Below are 22401 nucleotides of genomic sequence, written 5' to 3'. Positions count from 1 at the left end.
CTGGACCTACTTAAGCATCAGCAAAGTGGAGGCCTCTCCTGCCTGTACCCTGGGACCACTGACCTATCAAGCTGAAAGCAATCCACCAACCATAGAGGCAGTGCCAGATTTACATATAAGCTAAACAAGCAATAGCTTAGCACCCCACTCTCCTGGGGGCCCAAAAAAAATTCAAGGAAAAAAACACCTGGATGTACATTTCCAAAATATAAAATAAAAAAACAAGTAAAATAAAACCTACATACAGCAACTTATTCTTAATTGTATTTCAGTTCAACAACTACTTTGATAAAATACATATTTTTTTATGTGCAAATGGCTTTAGATACCTATTAGGTCCATAAATTACCGTACAGCATATAATCAACACAAAAAAACAGCGACAATTTGTTGCTGATAAAAGACAGCTGGACATACAAAGGGCCCCATTACCTTCAGCGGCTTAGGGCCTCATCAAACCTAAATCCGGCGCTGCATAGAGGATCATAGGAACTTGTGACTTATACCAGCTGCCTAACACCAGGTAAGAAAATTTGTTCATGTACCCCAGTATTGCCTTCTCTGATTGGCAGTTGCTCTCCAAGGTCTTAGAGAGAATGATCTTGCTCCCTGATTCTTTCAAGTCTGAATATGGCAGGGATTTAGCTTGTGCTCCACTACTGGGTTACAGTGCCTCTAGGACCAGTGGGGAATGTCACGCATGGGAGCTGGATGTGGCCCTCCAGACCCCTTGTTACTTTCCCTAGGCCACACTTCCTTTCTCCAGGCCTCAACTCTCACTGGTTTTGCTACAAGACCCACTTGAATGTTCTTGCTTGTCTAGAATTTGTCCTCACACTGTGATAACCCCTTCCTGATTGTATGGAAGAAGGAATATGGGTGGTGTGCTTGGAAACTTGACTTTTGTGTCTTTTTTTTTTTTTTTAACAAGGTAAAAATTCACACTGCCAATGAAATATATGACCCAAAACACAACCATCCTTCAAAAGTCATACTTCACCAAATTCTGCAGTACTAGCCAATTAATGTGTACAAAATATATTATGATAAAGTGTGTACAAAACTGCATATATTTGTGAAAAGAACTTTTTTTTATTTTTTTAAAAATGCACTGAGTCAGGGGGAATTGCTTTGCAAAAATGTGAATACTGGGATAAATATGCACTACAATGCTGATGCTTTTTCAGCAGGATTTTTTTGAAAATGCAGATTCCTACAGAAATGTGAAGAACTGAATTCAGGAATGGAAAAACAAGAAACAGAGAACTGAAATGATTTGATCCCACCATCCCTACATGTGCCCCCCAGAAGAGTCTTTGGAAAGGGAATCCAATCCTTAGGCTGGTGAAACAAAAAGAAAAAAAGAAAGAATCCTACCCCTGGCCTAGTAGCTCAGCAGGGACTTGATGAACCTCCCAGTTTAGCAGGCTGCCTGGGACTACAAAAATGATGGGAAGGAGCTGTGAAACACGCAGTAAATCACTGTTCATGGTTAGAAGGGCACATTTTTATTGGTAGATCACAATTTGTGTAACGTTGCTCTTGAATTTTAGTTGCATTTTTAAGCCATGGGAATCCGTAATCATTGAAGCAATAACTGGTGCAATGTGCTTAAAATCATCTCAGTCTTATTTATGATGATTTTTTTTAGAGTTGGAGGTGTGAGGGCTGCAGTGCCCACTTGATAACAGGATGTCCTGAATTACTTCCACGTGTATGAGAGTCATGATTCCAAGCAGAGTGGAAAAAATAATCTTCATTCCATTGCATTCCGTTGGTATCACGTATTTCTCTGCCCCCTCCCCTTTGTTTTTCTTTTTTAAAAAACAAAAAAACCCTTTAGACTCGCTTTTCAGTCTCCCTTCAGTTCTCTCCCTTTTCTTCTTTTTGAAATATATATAGTTTCCATAGTAACTAATGCCAATAGTGAGAAGAGCAATAACTTAACTGTGCGACAACAAGTTCTATACAAAGACAGCGCCTGAAATTCTTTCATATGCATTTAAAAGACTTTATGCACTCCAAGTGATGGGTTAATTGAATGTTTATTTCCACAAAGTTTATAGCATAAGCTGAACATTGTACAACTACAGTCAATATAGGCTTTAATTCAAGACCCTAGGCATATCCCACTAGGCTGTCTGCATAGAACCTTGGTATTGAGAAGCAATCAGCAAAACCACCTCATTGTTGTATGGGTTCTATATATTTTCACTGCAAATGTTTTTGCAGCTAGTGAAAATATGAGCTTAAAACAGTTGCTTCAAAAAATAAATGTCATATAGCCAATTACTGAACTGTCCAGAAAAAGGATATTGGGGTTCCAATGGGTAGTTTGATGAAAGTCTGTATCTATTATGAGGCAGCTGTGAAAAAGGTGAAATGCATTATAGGAGTGATTAGGAAAGGGATAAAAAATAAAACCACTGGTATAATAATACCTTTATTCAAATTGAAATTTGCAGAAGAGGACAACCAATATATTCAAAGTGCTGGAGAAATTCCACTGTGAGGAGTGGTTACAATGTTCAGGGTTTCTTCTTCTTTTAAGACTAATAAGGAATGATGTAACAGTTGGTTGGCATCCATTTGTCTTGAGAGACAATGGAAGAGTGCCTTTGGTAAAAAGGCCAGAAGGTTACAGCACCTGCTGTGGCTGTAGAGACCAAAATGGGAGAGACATGTTTTGTTGCAGCTAGGGCAGATGAAGGCATCTGGTTATGCTGCTGCAGATGGACCATGGTGTTTCTTCTCACTGCACCCCATGTAGTGGTCATTCCTCCTCTGGTCACTGCTGTGGATGCACAACCTGACTGCCAGTTTCCAGGCACTGTAACAGAGGCATATAACATGATGGTCAGTCTTGAGAAAGTGGATAGAGGGAATTTTTTCTTCCTCTTGCATAATATTAAAACTTGGGCGTATCTAATGAATCTGTGCATGTTGGAATGATAAAGTGATGATGACCAACTAGGTTGGCTTTACAATGAGGCTACAGCTATCTGCGGCTAAATAGACATTGGATGTCAATTGCTGGGACTCACAGGAAAAATATTGCTTGTGGGCTTCTGTAGGCATCTGAATGCAGAATGAGATGGCTCTTTGAGAGCCTTGGAAATCATCCTTTGAGGGCTTTTGCAATTAAAGCCTGGGTCTTCAGACAAAAATAAGCAAATATTGTGAGTGGCAGCTGAAAGCAAAAAAGCAATATGATAATGACTGGCCAACATTGTAAGCAGGGAGGCAAATTTGTGGGCAAAAAGATGATGGTGGTGGTGGTGGTGGTGCAGCTGCTACACCAGAAGGTCTTGGTTGCTTCTGGAATTCAGAATCATGTCAATGTGGGAATTCTTCTTTGCCCAGGAGCTGTGCATTCTCCATAAAAGTTCATCTCTCTTCAGCAGTTAACCAATTCCTCTTGCAGCTCAACTCTGTCTGCTTCCCTGTAGCTGGACATTAAATTCTTCCTTGAAGTCCCAAATTGTGATGTTTTGAACTTATTTGGCAATAAATTATAGTGTTACTGCCTCTGCTTTATTCCTCCTATAATAGAGAGTCCTGGGAACTGATTTATTACAGCCCTTTTCCCCCTTTTGTCACATATCCCATTATAAGGAAGCCATGACTGCCAAGCTTCTTCTCTTAGTAAGTTTTCGATCTGATCGGCTGCCTGGAAGTTTTAGAGCTGATTGCATTGTGGCTTGGTGACTAACCCCTGACTTTGGGGCTTCACCAGCTTCCTCCCATAAATAAATAAATAAATAAATTGGGAGGGGGGCATTTTTTGGTGGTGGAGGAGAAAATTAAAATAAAAGTGGACACAGCCCAGTGGACTGATTGTGATTCAAATCACTTGGTCATTAGATTGATTGATTAGATTGATTAATCACTTGGTCATTAGATTGATGGTGAGTGAGATGGGTGTGATAATATAACCTTATTCCTCAGCTGTACTGCATGGATCATCTGAGAAGGGGGGCTTTTGGCCATACCCACCACTGGCATGCGGCCCCCAGAAAGTTAGGCAATGTTGAATGTGGCCTCCAGGTCAAAAAAAAAGTCAGTCACACTTGGCTTAAACTTTGTTGAATTTCTTTCAAAGCTGAGTTGGAAGTCAATTTCCAGGATCTGTGAGGGATGCTAACAGGGTTTCAAAATGGTTAACAAAATGTTGTGTTGAAGGGGCAGAGGAAGATTGTACATATTCCTTCATATCATATGAAATGTTTGACATGCTTCTCAGAATCAAGTTGCATGGTTTTAGATTATAAAGACTGCTGTGTGTCTAGTGGCTCTGGGACACGCTACCCAACTACACTCATCAAAATGCTTAATCTTTTAACTCTTCGGTGGTGGTTTATTTCAACTGGTTCATTATTGTGTGGACTGAGAATTAGCTTTGGCTACAAGTTATCTCCTTTGTTACACTGGTGATGGTATTGTTAGGGAGGCTGGCCCTCTGCTGGTCCTGGAGGCCCAGCAAATGCCCAATCATGCAAATCTGTTGGAGCCAGCTCTATGAAAACCTCCAGATCTTATTAAAACAAGAAGCACAACTGTCAAAAGATTAATTCTGTAAGCATTGTCAGGGGCAGTGATGAGGAACCTGTTAACCTTTAACTCCCTTCACCCATGACCATTAGTCATAGTAGATGAGGCTGTAGTGAGTTGATGAGAGGTGGATGAGAGTCCTACAACATATGGTGGTCTGCAGGCTGAGAAAAGTCTGCCCTAAGTAATGCCATTGCCTTCGAATTTATCTGATTCTCTGCCTAGTAGGCATCCCAAATTTATCTTTTGCCTCGCTAATGTAAGGACAATTTTGTTTTGCTATGCCTTATTATTCCCCTTACCTTACAAGGTTTCTTTGAGGATGAAGCATGAAGAAATGTTTTTCTTTATCATCGTGATTCTGCTTTTGCTTATGCTTCATTTCTCCATCACGGCTCCATCTCGGAAAGGTTTATGAGACTTGATCTCATACACATAGGCAAGATGCCTATCTTTGAGTCCCTCAAACGAAAATAATTACAAACATTATATTTCAACTCCGAAATTTTAAAAAGATATTTATACAAATGAATAGGGTTGCAATCAAAGAACTGTATAATGAATTTTGTGTGCCCAATAAGGGACCTCTTGCAAGAGATGGGAGAAGCTGTCAGTTCCAGTTACTTTCTGTTTCTCACTTTTCCTGATTTTGAGTTCAGTTTACCCTGTTTCCACATCAATTTGCATTTTGTGTAAGTCTGCATGTGTTTTCATGCACATTTCTCCTAACGTGCACTCCTGATTCCAGTGATTGGATGCTGAAGGTCATTGCTTATGCTGCCTAAATGACACCACCCATGCACAAGGTGAAGACATCAGCAGACTTGGTGGAATGCCAAACATTGAGAGAGAGAGAGAGAGAGAGAGAGAGAGAGAGAGGAAAACCAAGGGGAGGACGAATCAAAAGATATCCCACAAGAGTGGATCATGCAGAGCATCCCAGGTTCAATCCCTGCTGTATCTGGGTAGGACTGGGAAGGAACCCTGCCTAAAACCATGGAAAACAGCTGCCAGACAGTGTAGACAGCACTGAGCTAGATCAAGCAACGACTCAGTATAAAGCAACTTCCTATCCTTCTAAAAGTCCCACCTGCTATTCATGTTTGGTTTCTTTCTCTCCTCCCCATTACATTCCACTCAGGTAGCTGAAAGACAAATAACTATATAGACCAAGTTGGAACCTAGAACAAATGCAACAATGAAGATAACTTTGTCCAGGTACTGTCCAGGAAGTTGCATCATCCAATTGATAGAGTGGCCCAAGGCTCACAAGAAGAGAAGGTTCCGTGTGTTAGGAAATTTCTTTGAGGATCTTTGCCAAATGAGGTGACCTGCTTGGTTTCCCTAGATCTTCCAGACAATGTTCTGGTGGAGGCAACAAGTGAGTTTCAGTATTTCATGCAGTGTGCATTTATTCTTGTAGAATTTCGACCCAAGAAAAAAACACCTATCACTCCTTTCCTGTGTAAGGGCACTTCAACCCAGCAGAGGCAGTCTGCTTCTGGTTTGGCAAGCAAAAATATCAGTGTCCTTGGAAAAGAAGGTTGCCTCTCACCAGAGGTGTCAACTCCCTGGGGCCCTGGGTGTCTGAGCACCCACAAAATTCCCCATGAAGGGGCCAGGCACCCACAAATTTCAGTGCCAGGGCTATGCACACTGCATGGCACCCACAGCCCCGGGCACCCACGTTCGTGGGGCCAAGCTGGCACTCCTGCCTCTCACTATTCTGGGCAGGGAGAAAACTGCCCTGAAAAAGATGTTGGAAACTTGTTCACAAGCTACACTGAACACAGGTACAACCTGTCTCTACACATGTACAAGTGTTTATGTGAAACTCTGTACACTTGTTGATTTGTACAGCTCAGCTCTTATATATTCTTTGAATGTTGCACTTAAATAATTGTACAAATGTACAGCTCAACTATCTGTATACAGTGGTACCTCGCAAGACGAATGCCTCGCAAGACGGAAAACTCGCAAAATGAAAGGGTTTTTGGTTTTTTGAGTTGCTTCGCAAGACGATTTTCCCTATGGGCTTGCTTCGCAAGACGGAAACGTCTTGCAAGTTTGTTTCCTTTTTCTTAAAACCATTAATACAGTTGCGACTTGACTTCGAGGAGCAACTCATAGCACGCAGTGTGGAGCACGCGGTGTGGTAGCCTTTTTTGAGGTTTTTGAAGACTTTGGTGATTTTTGAAGCTTTTCCAAAACTTTTCCGACACCATGCTTCGCAAGACGAAAAAAACCGCAAGACGAAAAAACTCGTGGAACGAATTAATTTCGTCTTGCAAGGCACCACTGTACAGAGGTACACAGATTATGCACACATTGAATGTAACTTCTGAACACCGCTTTTGTCATCTTGGGATGCACAGATGCTTTCCAGTGCAAGCACTCTTTTAATTTTTTACTATCTTAAGGACTATATCCATAGATAAGCATCAGTGGCTGTCTTCAGCATGCCACTGCCTCCTGAGTTATGTTGGGCCAGTTTGTGGGAGATGGCCTTTTCTTCTGTGGTCAGGGAACATCTTTCCAAAACTTGGCCCCATTTTTGATGACCCTCTGCAGATCCAATAGGACTTGGCAAGGGTAATTGGTAAAGCATTTGATGGGGTCCTTTATAAGACAACAATTTAAAGGGATTTTCATTTTTATTTAATGGAAACTGACAAAGCTATTTGAATAGGGCTTGGAAGGAAAAGACTTGAGTCACTCATCAAAGAACACCACAAAGAACAAAAGAGCTTTAAAAGCCTTGGGGGGTCTTAAAATCAGAGCTGCGGTGGGGGTGGGGCAAAGTATGGAATAGTGTTCCATTAAGCTGGATGGGATCAGAGAAAAATATGCCCATGCACAATCTGAAGTCAGGGAGAGAAGACAACCACCACACAAGGTTCATCAAAGACTATCTCAAAGAAGAGACAAGTTTTACAAACCCTTGGATTCTTAAAATCCAAGAAGGAAGTAAATGGAGCGATGTTCTATTATACTGAATGGGGACAGAATAAAAATGTGCAAAATCTAAAAATTAGGTAGCAGAGGAAGCTGGCTAGCAGCATCACCCCTGGACTAGTTGTAAATAAGAAGGCAGGCAGGTGGGGACTGGCTCAGAAGCAGATATTGGTGGGGTAGTGCCTGCATTTACCCTAAAGCCCTAAATGGCTTCGGCCCTGTACACTTGAAGGAGCATCTCCACCCCAATTGTTCAACCCAGACACTGAGGTCCAGCTCCAATGGCCTTCTGGCAGTTCCCTCACTACAGGGAACCATGCAAAGGGCCTTCTCAATAGTGGCATCCACACTGTAGAACACCCTCCCATAATATATCAAAGTGATGAGTGATCTTTAGAAGACATCTGAAGGCAGACCTGTTTAGGGGAGTCTTTTTAAAGTGTAGTGTTTTATTGGGTTTTTGTATATGTTGGAAGCTGCTCAGGGTGGCTGGGGAAAACCAGCTGGATGGAGGGCGGTACAGATAAGATCATCATCATCATCATCCAGCTGCCACTGCTCCCTTCCCTTCTCTTAGTTTTTACCTCTACAGTGGTTACCTCTCCACAGAATCTAATACAGTTACTTCCGTACAATACATTGCATATGTATCATGGGGTGGGTGGACACTGTAAAGAAACATACAGGAGAATTTTTTTCTGAAACCTGAGATTGTCTCATAGAAATTTACCCCATTTGTTACTATTTTCTTCCCCCCTCCCCCAAAAAACTTGGGCATCATGTGCAGGGGGGTGGGGGCAGGGATGGAAAAACCCTTGTGTGATGTCATGTTGTTTAATAATCTTGTTAACTGATTCGGTGGCTTTTTCAAGGCAAAAGTGCAGGATGTTATTATGTTTATTATCTTTCTTTATCCTGATTTATGGAGAATCTGAAAGGGCTAATGAAATGACTTGGAGATTACTTATGTCCCTTTATATTATCTTGTTACTGAATATGCATGGCTAAATTGTATGATATATACTTAGGTTGATGGCTTTGTTATATACAACTGCTGTACGATACTGGATATGGGAATTATGGCAGATGGTTAACTCATGAATAAATAAAAGTACAATACAAAACAAAACAAATGAACTATACATTATGAACTGAATACGCAGCTACCTTTCTCTGCTGCCCTGACTCCCATTATCATCATAAACTCATCTGATCTCCCATAGGCTGTATGAACTCTGTATTGATTTGTAATGTTTTGTTAGGTCTCTGGACCGTAATAAAGATTGTTGTTGTTATTTTTCAGTTCAGCAAATGTCTGTTTTTGCCCATATCAATAGGTGAGCTGACCTTACTTGGAGGTTACGGGGGGGGGGGGATTCTGTCTCCTTAATATAGGGTGTTTAATAATTAATACACCTTGTTTCCTAGGTCCTACCTTAGCAAATTCAGAATTCTTCCTGCTTTCAGTATCCTAAGTTTGCTCAGGCCTTGAAGCCTATCTAAACAGTGCCCCCCCCCCCGCTCTGGTCCTGAAATGAGTATTTTCAATTGCTTGCTTTCCCCCCTAAAATCTAGGGAAAGACCTTGCAGTCTTGGAATGTTGCAGCTGACCCCACTCCTACCTCCTTTGCCCCACCACCGCACATGGTAGCTAAGTCTCTGAGGCTTCTATCATTTTACTTATTCACAAAGTCTCCAAAATAACTTCGCCCTGGGAACCATCATTTTAATGCCACACAGCAATGTCCCAACAGAGGACAAAGAACACAGCCATTGTGTCTAGCAGACATTGATAGCCTTATCCTCCATGGTTTTTTCTAAAAACCCTTTAAAGTCATCCAAACTGGTGAATTTCACTACCTCTTTGACAACATCATTCTGGGAAACTGAAACAGCAATTCACAGCAAACCAGCACATGCTGCTATTGTGACCTGCCTGTCACTACAAGCATGGCACACCACAGAGGGTGGGTGACACCAGAGTGCCTGCCCCCCAGCCTGATGCTGGACCAGCCAGTGATGACTGAATATTGCATTTCCCCTGCCCACCTATCCCATCCGCATACTGCTGTGGATGCAAGCATGGCATTAGATATAAACCTGCTTCCCCTCTTTAGAAGAGAGTTAATATTTTTCAGTCTTTAAGATATTGCTTTTTCTTACCTTACCAGTCTTCATCAACATCTTTTATCGGTATTTTATTTTCATTTAAATTGCAGCCCTTGAAAAGCTCCTCTCAGCAGTTTGCCACATGTGGATTAAGAAAAATGAAGCAGATATTTTCCCCCTCCCCACTCCATATCAAATGCTTTTCATGACCAGAATATATGAAACTTAGCAGTGATTATTCCTGTGCCCTTTTGATATGTATCACTGCAATCTCTTTGCTCACAAAGATACTCAGAGCAAAATATAAATAAGGGTCTAGAGTTCTTTCCCTCCCTCTTATTCTCTCATCTTAATTTAACTCAAACCAGTATTTTCAATCATCTCAGTGGCAAAATGATGTAAGGATTGATGCAGCCATATTGCTTGAACCATGGTTAGGCAATCTGGAATGTCCTGAAGATTCACACCCTCCTCCTCTTTCTCCTCTCTCTTTGGAAGCAAATGTTCCACTCCCTTTAATGGTTTCAGCTAACCATGGTCTGCAGTGACATTTGTGTGTGTGTGTGTGTGTGTGTGTGTGAATAATGGTTCATTCCAATCCACAGTGTGTGATTGCATGTAGCAGCAGGTTTGCAAACTGATTTGAGCTGAAGGTTATGAGTGAAAATATTTATGAAGCTGTTGAGATCACCACAGCTGTTTCTAAAAGTTAAAATGGGAAGATGGATTAGGGACACGACAGGGGTGCCCAATTTCCCCTTTACTTTTTATTTCCGTTCTGGAGGTGTTGCTTAATATGATTAGAGATGACCAGCAGGTTAAAGGTGTACAGGTCGGAGCCAAACATTACAAGTTAAGGGCCTTTGCAGATGATTTAGTACTTACTTTACAAGAGCCAGACACTAGTACAAAAAGGGTGTTGGAGCTAATTCAAGAATTTGGTCAGGTGGCCGGATTTAAATTGAATAAACAAAAGACTAAAGTTTTGGAAAAAAAATTGACAGTCATGGAAAGGGAGAGGTTCCAGAATGAAACAGGTTTGACAGTGGTAAAGAAGGTGAAATACCTAGGGGTCTATTTGACATCTAAGAATTCGAACTTGTATAAAGACAATTATGAAAAATGTTGGTCGGAAATTAAAAAAGATCTAGAAATATGGTCAAATTTGAGATTGTCAATGTTAGGCCGAATTGCAGCTATTAAGATGAATGTATTGCCTAGAATGTTATTTTTGTTCCAAACATTACAAATTCTGGACAAGATAGATTGTTTCAAGAGGTGGCAGAAGGATATCTCGAAATTTGTCTGGCAGGGCAAAAAGCCCAGAATAAAATTTAAAATACTGACGGATGTAAAAGAAAGAGGGGGGTTTGCCCTGCCGGACTTAAAACTGTATTATGAAGCAGCAGCATTTTGCTGGCTGAAAGAATGGATGCTCCTCGAGAATACAGATATCTTGGACTTAGAAGGTTTTAATAATACATTTGGTTGGCATGCATATTTATGGTATGATAAAATTAAGGTGCATAGGGCCTTTAAAAACCATATTGTCAGGAAAGCATTATATAACGTTTGGATAAGATATAAAGATTTGTTGGAAAGTAAAACCCCTAGATGGTTGTCACCTTTAGAGGCTACAGCGCTGAAAAAGCTTAATATGGAAGCTGAATGGCTAAAGTATTGGGAAATTTTGGAACAAGATGGAGATAAATTGAAGTTACAGAGTTATGAGAAATTGAAACCCAAGGTTCGAGATTGGCTCCATTATTATCAAATAATGGAGGTACATAAACAAGACAGGAAAATTGGATTCCAGGTGGAGAAATCAAAATTAGAAATCGAACTGTTAGAACCCAATACTAAGAATTTGTCAAAAATGTATAATCTGCTGCTGAAATGGAATACACAAGATGAAATAGTTAAATCAGCTATGATTAAGTGGGCACAGGACATTGGTCATAACATTATGTTTGCTGACTGGGAATGGTTGTGGAACACTGGTATAAAATTTACGGCATGTAATGCCTTAAAGGAAAATATTATGAAAATGATCTATAGGTGGTACATGACCCCAGTCAAGCTAGCAAAAATTTATCATTTGCCTGATAATAAGTGTTGGAAGTGTAAAGAAACGGAAGGTACTTTTTATCATCTTTGGTGGACGTGCCCGAAGATTAAGGCTTTCTGGGAAATGATATATAATGAAATGAAAAAGGTACTTAAATGTACTTTCCCTAAGAAACCAGAGGCCTTTCTCTTGGGCATTGTCGGCCAATTGGTGTCAAAGAAAGATAGAAATTTCTTTATGTATGCTACGACAGCAGCAAGAATACTCATCGCAAAGTATTGGAAGACAGAAGAATTACCCACCTTGGAAGAGTGGCAGATGAAGGTAATAGACTATATGACATTGGCTGAGATGACTGGCAGAATCCGTGAGCAGGGGAAAGAGACGGCGGAAGAAGATTGGAAGAAATTTAAAATTTACCTTAAGAACTATTATAAAATTGAGGAATGTTAAAATGTCGAGGTTTGGAGAAAGAAAAGGAGATTACAGTGACATAAGATTAAGTTGAAGAAAAGAATAAGAAAAAATATATTTGATAAAATTAATTAGAATTTGCTGAAATAAATTTTGGAAATTGGGATGTAGGAAGGGGAGGTTTGGGGGAGTCCGAGAAGAGAGGGATATGAAAAAAAGGTTATGAAATTTTACATGTTTGTATGTCTTTTTTTATTTGTTTGTATTGTTTAAAATCTTTCTGTAAAACCAATAAAAAATTTTACAAAAAAAAAAAAAAAAAGGAAGATGGATTTGTGCACAAAAGGGGAAGAGGAAGTGTGGAGGAAGTGGCAAAATAATGTTGAAGATTGTATTCTACACTCATGTAAACATGGTTGGCAGATTTGATAATATTACATCAATCAATCAATCAATCAATCAATCATCAATCTTTATTGCTGTCAAAGACCACACAGGATAACATTACATTCACAATACATCTGTGGCCAGGTCTCACATTTTACTGCTGTGCAAAAGTGCTTTGGGCCACTGTGAAAACCTGGGCATCCATATTCAGGATTGAATCCAGGAGGAGAGATGAATTGAAAATGCATGTCTTCAAGAGAAATGTAATCCTATCTGAGGCAGATTGAAACCCTATTACCTGTTTTTCTTTTGATAGACCAGGAGCAACACGGATGATGAAGAAGTAGATGTGGTGATGATTTCAATGTATACCCCATCATTCCTTTCAAAGGAGCCCAAGGTGGCAGCAGTATAGAAATTTTTAAAATAAATAATAGGCATAGATTCAAATGTATAAGTAATTACTTCAAACGGAAAGGGCAAGCAAGTGAATGTTGTATCATGTGTTCCTTGCAGCAGGTTTCATGCACTTGCACTTCCTGAGTCACTTCAGAAAAGGCCTGTTCACATACTGCTACCCTCCTGACCTCTCATGGAGGGGGCACATGAAGAAGGGCCTCAGACAATGATTGCAGGGTCTTGGTCGGTTCACACAGGTGGATGCAGTCCTTGAGGCATTGTGATCCTATAGTTCAAATCCAGTTTCCACAGGATCCGCAGAATTGTCTTCAACTGTTAATTTTTTATAGCAACTATAGTATGATCTGTGGAGAAAATCAAATTTATGCTATTTGCAAGTCCCTTACATCTCCTCCTGTTCTACCTATTGGATTGCTGAAGTTGGTTTTAGCTTTTATCATGTGGCTGAAATGAAGAGCAAAGAGAAGAAGAAGAAATGCTAGAAAGATTCATTTCTAAGGGAGTAATAAATAACCTTTAATGTGACTTTTTAAAATGATGTTCTACAAAGTCTATTTAGATAAGGGCCTTCCAGAGGCAGCTGGGTTATCACAAAGAGTGTTATCTGAGACTCCAAGGAAAAAACCAAAATTGTTAAATGTTGAAAAACCTTCTCTTCTATGCCCCCCCCCCTTGTATAAAGAGATCTAAATAGCATTTCTTGCCCAGGGACAGAGCTGAACAATTCTGAGGTGGTAAGAATTTAATAATCACTGGTGTGGGCCAAACCAATAGTTCCCCTCAAAATTTGCCAATTTCTTACTGGGTGGCGTTCAAGGTCTTACTATGAGTATATAGTAGCTTGGGACCAGTTTACTAGAAGGCTTACCTTACCCCATATATGCCTGATGGCTTTGATCTGCAGAACTCAGAGTGCTACAAGGGCCACATATAATAATAATAATTTTAATTTATTATTTGTACCCCGCCCATCTGGCTGGGTTTCCCCAGCCACTCTGGGCGGCTTCCACAGAAACAAAAAATACACTAAAATCACACATTAAAAACTTCCCTGAACAGGGCTGCCTTAATATGTCTTCTGAATGTCAGGTAAATGTTTATCGCTTTGACATCTGATAGGAGGGCGTTCCACAGGGAGGGCGCCACTACACATAATATTTGTTCCACATTTGTAAGGAAATGATCTCTTAACACAGGATCTCCTATGCTGTAAAACTGCCTGCCCTTCTACACTGCTTTCACTGTACCCTTTCTGGCACCTGCTTAAAATGTTTCTGTTTAAACAAGCCTACCTAGACATGTAAAGTTGCTGTGCGTTTTAATTTGTAATTTTAGCTTATAATGTATACATTTATCTGCCAATTTTATTCATTTTGCATTTTCAAAAACTTGTTTTTAATGTTGATTATTTTTAACTCAACAATTTGAATGTCTATTTTACATCCCTTGTAAACTGCTTAGCAGTTTTTATTTACAGTTAGGAGGCGTGCACATTTTGTTAAATAAAAGATAAACATTCTGGCAACAGACAGGAGAGCAGAAGATGTATTGCAAAGTATAGTACGTAGCCACAATAGCTGTGTACTACTTCCGCTGTTGGGAGTTGGTGTGCCTCTGAATACCAGCTGCTGGGAATCTTAATTGGGGAGACTGTTGCTCCATTCATAAAATATATTCTGTTCCTCATCTGGAGATGAATTGGTGCCATTGTCCATAGCCATTCTTAGCAATTCCAGAAGGGCCAAAGACTGGGTTCTACTGGGAGCAGACCTATTGAAATGAATGGCTATAATTGAGTTGTGTCCATTAATTTAAATGGATCTACAACCATTTATCTTAAAATTTGTGACAAGATACCTTGCTAACTCGAGAATTGGGTACTGGAGGTAGTTGCTGAACATTGTTCCTGCTGTCACAGAGGAAAGGGTGCTATCACTTTTATCCAGGGGTATATAGGATAACACACACACACATCTGCATCCCTTCTGAGGCCAGCAACATCCAAATAGATCACTCTGGTCACACAGAAACAGGGCATGAAGATGAAAGCATTACTGTTTTCCTTCCCCATGATTCAAAATCCAGACATATACTGCCTCTGAACATATCAGCTTCATTCACAGCTCGTTGCTAATAGCCTCAAAAGACCTACCCTCCATGAATTCATCCCCATGATCACTCATGAGTTTTCAAGGTCACTGGTTCGGAGCCCATGGTGACATCCATCTACCACTGCAGTGTGAATCGTTATAATATGATAAATCCCCCTGTTGAATTACACATATGGAAGTCAATGGCAAACTTTACAGAATCCAACCTAGACCCTTTTCCGGAGTTCAGCAAGGCTTGAAGAATGAAAGAAGAAAAACAACAACAATATATGCTCAACATTAGTTACTGTCACCAATGGTGTGTTCAGGTGTGTGGGTCGACACCACAGAACAATGTCAAAAGTCTGTTAATATTCCCAGTTACCTTTGTTTTTAGGGGGGGGGATCCAAAGCTACAGCTATGTCAACATTATTAATAGAACGGCACAGAGTTCCATACATCTGCCCCATGTATGGCAGTGGCTGCATGAATAATTAATGTTTTGTCTACCTTAATAGCTCAGTATGTTTATGTTGCTGAGCGCTCCCTTTCTATGCTACTCACATTTTATTACCATTGATATAATTTGTCACAGGGGAAGAAAATTAGAAAAGTGTAGAAGTCACACAAATAAATGCATTTTCTTTTCTTTTTCTGAGGAAGTTCAAGGTTGTATTCTTTTTACATAATTGCTCACCCTGCCTTACACTTCGTCCAACAGTTCACGAGAGTATTGCTAATATTCTTTTAAATGCCCTTATTGGAAATGATCATCTGATAAATTAATTGCACATAAGGCATACATAACGTTGAAACTCATTCTTCGTCCCAGATGTTGATTTTAAAATATCTATCAGTGCCAATGTATATGATATAAAGTTGAAAGAAACACTTTTAGTTTGAACAGTCTAGTGAAGGGAAAGGAACTCTGAACCACCATCACTCTTGACCATTGGCCATGCTGGCTGGGGGACCTGGAGCTAATGGAAGTGGTGTCCAACAACATTCAGAGATCCACAGGTTCTGTATTGTAGGTCTGGTGAGTCATTATCTCTGGACATGGATTTGGTATGGCTTTGCAGAGAAGGGGCAGTTTGGGGGGATGTGGAGGCTAATGGCAGCTGGTCCTAACCAGATTGATGGAGGAGGCTTTGCTGCCTTACCTCAACCTGTGGTGTAGTCAAGTGGGATGTTATACCATTGTATTCTGTTCTGTGATTAAAGTGGGCTCAAATACCTGATGACATAATTGTTACTAGGTGAGGTCTCTAAGGCTCCTGCTTCAATCGCTGGAGATGCTGGCAAAAGCTCCTCTGCTCTATCCAAGACAATTTTCTGTTTCATTTCTGGGGTCGGTATGAATTTCTTTCTGCATTAATGGAGAGAAGCAATATTCCACACATCATTTGCTCAGTTCAGTTTGTTGATTTCACAGATCTTGCCAGTGAAATACCCCAAGGTTCATTTGAGCCACAAGTCTACTCATGAATTATCACAATTTTTTTTTTAAAAAAAACTCTCTTTGCCACCTTATCCTATAGATGCTGGGTTTAGAACAGAGGTGAAACTAATCCCCCTCCCCGTTAAATTTCCTTTCAAACCCTCTCTTGTGATGCCATTTATTCACACAGTGTCAGTATTTGACATGCATTGCTTCCTGATTTCCATATGTGACATTCTAAAGTATTTGACAGTTGACATGACATATCATTTGCTAACTGTGTAGGATCCAGCCAAGTGTTGGGGAACCTGTGGCCATAAGGAGGCTGTTAGACTCTAGCTCCCATCCACCCTAGTCAGCATAAACAATGGTCAGGGAGTGATGGGAGTTGTAATCAAACAATATTTGGGGGGGGGGGGTGTCTCAGGTTCCACATCCCTGATTTAGTCCATTTTCCTTTGCTTTTAGTAATGTAAAAAAATGGGATCCCTAAACATTTCTGGTAGGACAAGGACTCTTAGCTGCACAATGGACCTTCTCCATCCTGTCTTCTTCCCACTTGCACTCTATGTGCCCTTTAAAACTGCAACAGAGGCTGCTAGGCATAAAACAGCATAATTTGCAATAAATTACCTGAACCAGCAGTGGGCAATAGATAGAGAAGGCAATTGTCTTCTTTTTGAGTGACCATTTTTTGCAGTGTAGAGTGCATAAGAGCCACCTCCTAGGGGCTGAGGTCCCATCACTTCCTCAATAAAATATTTGAGAGGGCTGCCCCCCCCCCCAAGGTTGATGGGCATTGTCATTCAAATAGTGTGCATGCTCCGCTTTCCTTGCTCACCCCTCAATATTTTATTTAAGTTAGCACTTCTGATAGAGTGTGTTTCCTCAGGCTGTACTTCCTTCCTAAAGGGAGTGGGTAGTGCTGTGGTCTAAACCACTGGGCCTTTGGGGCTTGCTGATCGGAAGGTTGGTGGTTTGAATCCCCACGACGGAGTGAGGTCCCATTGCTTTGTCCCAGCTCCTGCCAACCTACCAGTTCGAAAGCATGTCAAAGTGCAAGTAAATAAATAGGTACCGCTGTGGTGGGAAGGTAAACTGCATTTCCATGAGGTGTCCCATTGTGCCAGAAGCGGTGTAGTCATGCTGGCCATATGACCCGGAAAGCTGTCTGTGGACAAACGCCTGCTCCCTTGGCCTGAAAAGCAAGATGAGTGCCACACTCCATAGTTGAATTCAACTCAACCATCCAGGGGTCCTTGACCTTTAACTTCCCTCCTGATTCTTCTTCAGTTAGAATTGGATTTTCATATTGTTAGCTCCATGAGGACCACATTCATGTGTGTTTTTTTATGATTTCAAATGGCAATGTTACCAGACTATTTAGTTATGCAGTCTGTGGCACCTGAGGTGAAATGTCCCACTGCTGCCCCCACAATGGGGATGCAAACTCCAGTCTGCCACACCGGGTGTGTGAGAGATCCATTCTAGACCTGGCAGCAGGACTTTGCATCAGACCCTCCCTTCAGGTGATGCTGGTGCAAAGCTCCACTGCAACACTGGGTAAGGATGGAGATCCTTTTCAGATTGCCCCCTCCCACCCAGAAGTGGGACTTTGTTTTGGCTCCTCCCTTCAGGAGAAGCTGGTGCAAAGTCCTTCCACACCACCAGGTGGGTGGAGATCTCCTGCCCAGTGTCAAAATTGAGTAGTGGAATGCTGCTCCTCTTGACAACACAGCAGGAAGGGAGGTATTCCAGAAAGCTTTGCTGCCAGCCCCTCTCTGCCTCCAGAGACTGGGGGAAACCAACAGTAATGCTGAGTGGTAGAAGGGGGAGTGACGCCCCTAGGGGGGTGCCATCTGAGACGGCCTCCTCACCAAGCCTCATAGGCAAGGTTGGCTCTGGGTGGAGCCCCAAAAACAAATTTAGGGCTCTCTCAGGGAGAGGAAAGTGTGGGGAGTTCCATGGCACATCCAAAAATCCATGCAGAAGTGGAACTGCCTAGTTGGGTATGACCCCATGTCCCAAGAGAACATCAGATTAGTCTGCAGAGATCCCACCCACTCCCAACCTTGGCAAAGTAAGACTTTACTGGGGTGTGTGTGTGTGTGTGTGTGTGTGTGAGAGAGAGAGAGAGAGAGAGAGAGAGAGAGAAATTAATTCTTTTCAGAGTCAAAACAATGACATGATTCATTTATAACCTGAGGATTTCTCACTCCTCTGTCACAAACTGTCAATGAATCAGTATAGATTTCCCTGCTCACCAAACTGAACGTCCATTAATCATATTCAGCTATTCCAAACTTTGAGAAGGGTGGGAGGAAAGAAATCTTGTTTCACTGAAGTGAGCAGAAATACCTGTAGAGGTATTGCAAGACAGTGGCTTGTTTGTTTGTTTGTTTGTAAGAAGGTACACAAAATAATTAGGGGAATGAGCAACTGATTTAGCAGAAGAAACAAATCAGTCTGATTTATTTTAAAAGCATTTATAAACTGCCAATTCATGGAAGGTAACATACAGTAACACATGTGGTAAATATAAAACACCATAAAAACAGTGGGGCAGAAAGATCATTAAAACTACTGGCTAATCATAGGCTTGTTTATATAAAAGGGAATTCAAGAGATGCCTGAAAATCAAAAAACGAGGATGACTGCCAAATGAAAGCTGGAAAAGTGTTCCACAGCATTGAACTGGTGGCACTAAATCCCTGATTTCTAGGGGAGGCCAGATGACTGTCTATAACACGATAGGGAAAACTAGCAGCTCTCCTTTGGAAGATCTAACTGATTGAGGTGGGATCAGGGATGCCAACTTGAATAAAATATTAGGAGGGACCAGGTAAGCCCAGCCCCACATATTTGATCACATGATACGGTGCACACACACCATTTGAATGGCAATGCCCATCAACTTAGGGGGGGGCACCCTCCTCAAATATTTTATGGGGGGAGCCCTCTTGGCCTCTAGGAGTTGGCTCCTATGGCTGGGATATAAGAATTCATGCAATCCTTAAGGTATCCTGAGCCTATGTTGTCCAGGGCTTTTGACCAGGCTCTTGAACCTGGTCTGATAACATTTGGGCAGCCAGTGCAGATGTTTCAGCAGTGGTGTTACTTGCTGTCAGCCCCCACCTGCAGCCTAGGGTTCCTGTGCATGTAAGTGCGGGGAGGGACTTCCCCAGTTATTTGTTTTCCAGAATTATTTGCACTACAGGCTCAATTGGTGCCAACTTGGCCCTCCTACAGTGGCGGTTTTGTCAGTGATGAGTTAATGGAGGCACAATTAGTCTTCTGGCCCTTTCATTCTCATCTTGGTATTTACAAAGACATTGGGACAGGCTGCTCTTGGTGCCACCCACTGAGGTTGAACTTATCTTAGCTTACTCATTTTCAGGCTGCCACCACTAAAAGAAGCATAAAAGGCCACAATTATGCCACAGTGGTCTGGCTTCTTAGGAGCAAAGAGGTGGTTGATTGCTCTATTTCTCTCTGCTTGGAAGCTTGATCATTGTCTTAAATGCAGTCCATAGCTCACTACCTGTACACACATTTCAACTCTGAGGTTGCAGATTATTGCTTTAGCATCTTTTTTAAAGCAGTGGAGAGGCTTGAGACAGTGTTGTCTTGCTTATTTGGCAGCCATTTGGCTGTAGAGGAAGCTCTACTTTCTTGCTCTGCAGTTCCGATTCCTTCAATTTGACCCACAGAATGAGCTACTCTTGCTCCTTTAAGAGAGGGGATGTTAATAAAAGCCCTACTGCAACTCAAGAAATGTTTAGAAGCCCCTTAAGCTTTCCTGAAAGTGCATCAAACATTTCTTCTAAGCAACAGCAATCAACTTCAATGTTGCACAGCATTATAGGCAGAGGTGTACTATTCTGGGTTTGTGGAGGGGTTGTGGGATTGCATTAGGTTCCAGCAAGATCCCTGTCTTCAGCATCCTAGAGCCACCTGCTCAGCAACAAAGGGGAGCTTTTTAATCACTGATAATTCTCCTCACCTTTTGTGCTGATTGGAGTCAAAATGTATAATCTAAGAAGGTTGCGAGTGGGAGCAGCTTTGAGGGGATGTGGCTGTGAATTTGCTGAAGGGAACCCATACTTCTGAATTTGCCACTACATTACTGGCTCACAGCTATACTTGGGCTTATACTTGATGGTGAGGCCAGAGTGTGATGGAATGCTGGGAGTTGTCTTTTTTATATTTACACAACAAAGCGAGGCATTACATAGTGTACATGGTTTGACCTCTGGTTCAAATGGATTGTACTTCGCTGTAACTCTGACAACATCCTTTTCTCTCTCTCTTTTTATTTTTTGTAGAGCAAGTGCGAACGGGCTTTCTTAGTCCAGGCACAAAGGACTTCTTTGATTCCATACAGTTCAAACAACATTGGCAGAGCCTACGCATATAATTCCTCTCTACACCCTGGTCAAGAGGGGAGATTGAGACAAACACACACTTTCCAATCCTGCTTTTAGTCAGTGCCCTCAACTGATCATGGCACAGCATGAATGAGATCATGGCCTTTTTCCTGACCCAATCAGTAAGATACTTTGCTTTCTGCCTCTGTACTCTCAGTTGCTGTGCAGCTGTTGGCCAGCAGCTGAATATAAACTGATTTCATGAACAAACATTGTGAATGAGGTGATGAGAGATGAAATCATAGTGATACATTCTGTAATAAGCCCTAAACGGCTTTGGCCCTGTATACCTGAAGGAGTGTCTCCAACCTCCATCATTCAGCCCAGACACTGAGATCTAGCTCTGAGGACCTTCTGGCAGTTCCCTCACTGAGAAAAGGGAACCAGGCAGAGGGCCTTCTTGGTAGTGGCGCCTGTCCTCCTGTCAGATGTCAATGGCAGCCCTGTTCAGGGAAGTTTTTAATGTTGCCATCACTGACAGTATGAACCAGCATGGTATAAAAGCTTTCCCCCAACCTTGTGTTTATGCTGGCAAGGTTTGAGGGAAACTGTCATCAAAAACATATGGAGGGCACCAGGTTGGGGAAGGCTGCTGAAATCATGTGTACAAATATCTAATTATGAACACACATAATCAAACTCCTATAAACCCAGCTCTCATATTGTATTACTTGCCATAGAACCCTGATGCATCTAGGAGACAGGGCTCTCTCACACACAAAAATAGACAGGATGTCTCGCAGGACAAGTCACTCAGAGGAATACAATAGAAATTTGCTTTATAGCTAGCCAGACCATTTGTCAAACTCATTCCGGATTGTCTCTATACTGATTGACAGTGAATTTTTAGAGTTTTAGGGTCTTTCCCAGTCTTGCCCTGGGGGGACCAGGGATTGTCCCTGGAGCTTTCTACATGCAATGCATGTGCTCTGCTTTTGAGCTATGGCCCTTCCCCTCTTTATATTATGCTGCTGTGATAAAGCTGTCTCTCAGCCAGAGAGAATACTGCTCAGAATACCAATTGCTGGTAATTACAAACAGGGAGGGGTGCTGTTGTGCTCAAGTCCTTGCAGGCTTACTGGAGGCATCTGGCTGGCCACTGTGAGAGCACAATGCTGGAATAGAGATGAGCCCTTGGTCTCATCCAGCAGCGTTCTTCTTACACTATTATATTCTTCACTAGTGCTGGGCAAAAAGTGCTTCCTGGTCTTCAAAGCCATATTCTCTAGCAGCAAGAGATGGGAAGCACTTTCAGTACTTTCCCGGGAATGGACAAAAACAAAATCTTCAGACTTTCAAGAGTAGAGGAATCTACATTTATAATGGCCAGCATCAGTTGCGAGTCATCTCTTTCTCTGCCTTTCCTCCCTCCCTTTCTAAGGCACAAAGTAGTGGCTACCGGGGGCATTGTTGATTTATACACAAATTGAAACATAGCTACCAATCAGATCATGCATTTCTCAAAATATTGTGCCCTTGTTTTGATTAAATAATGTGCACATGAATGCACATCTTATAGGGGGAAACCATACATCTTC

This window comes from Podarcis pityusensis, assembly GCF_964106645.2.
Source record: "Podarcis pityusensis genome assembly, chromosome: Z".
Classification (NCBI taxonomy): domain Eukaryota; kingdom Metazoa; phylum Chordata; class Lepidosauria; order Squamata; family Lacertidae; genus Podarcis; species Podarcis pityusensis.
The sequence above is the reverse complement of the archived record's forward strand: the minus strand, read 5'-3'. Positions refer to the sequence as shown.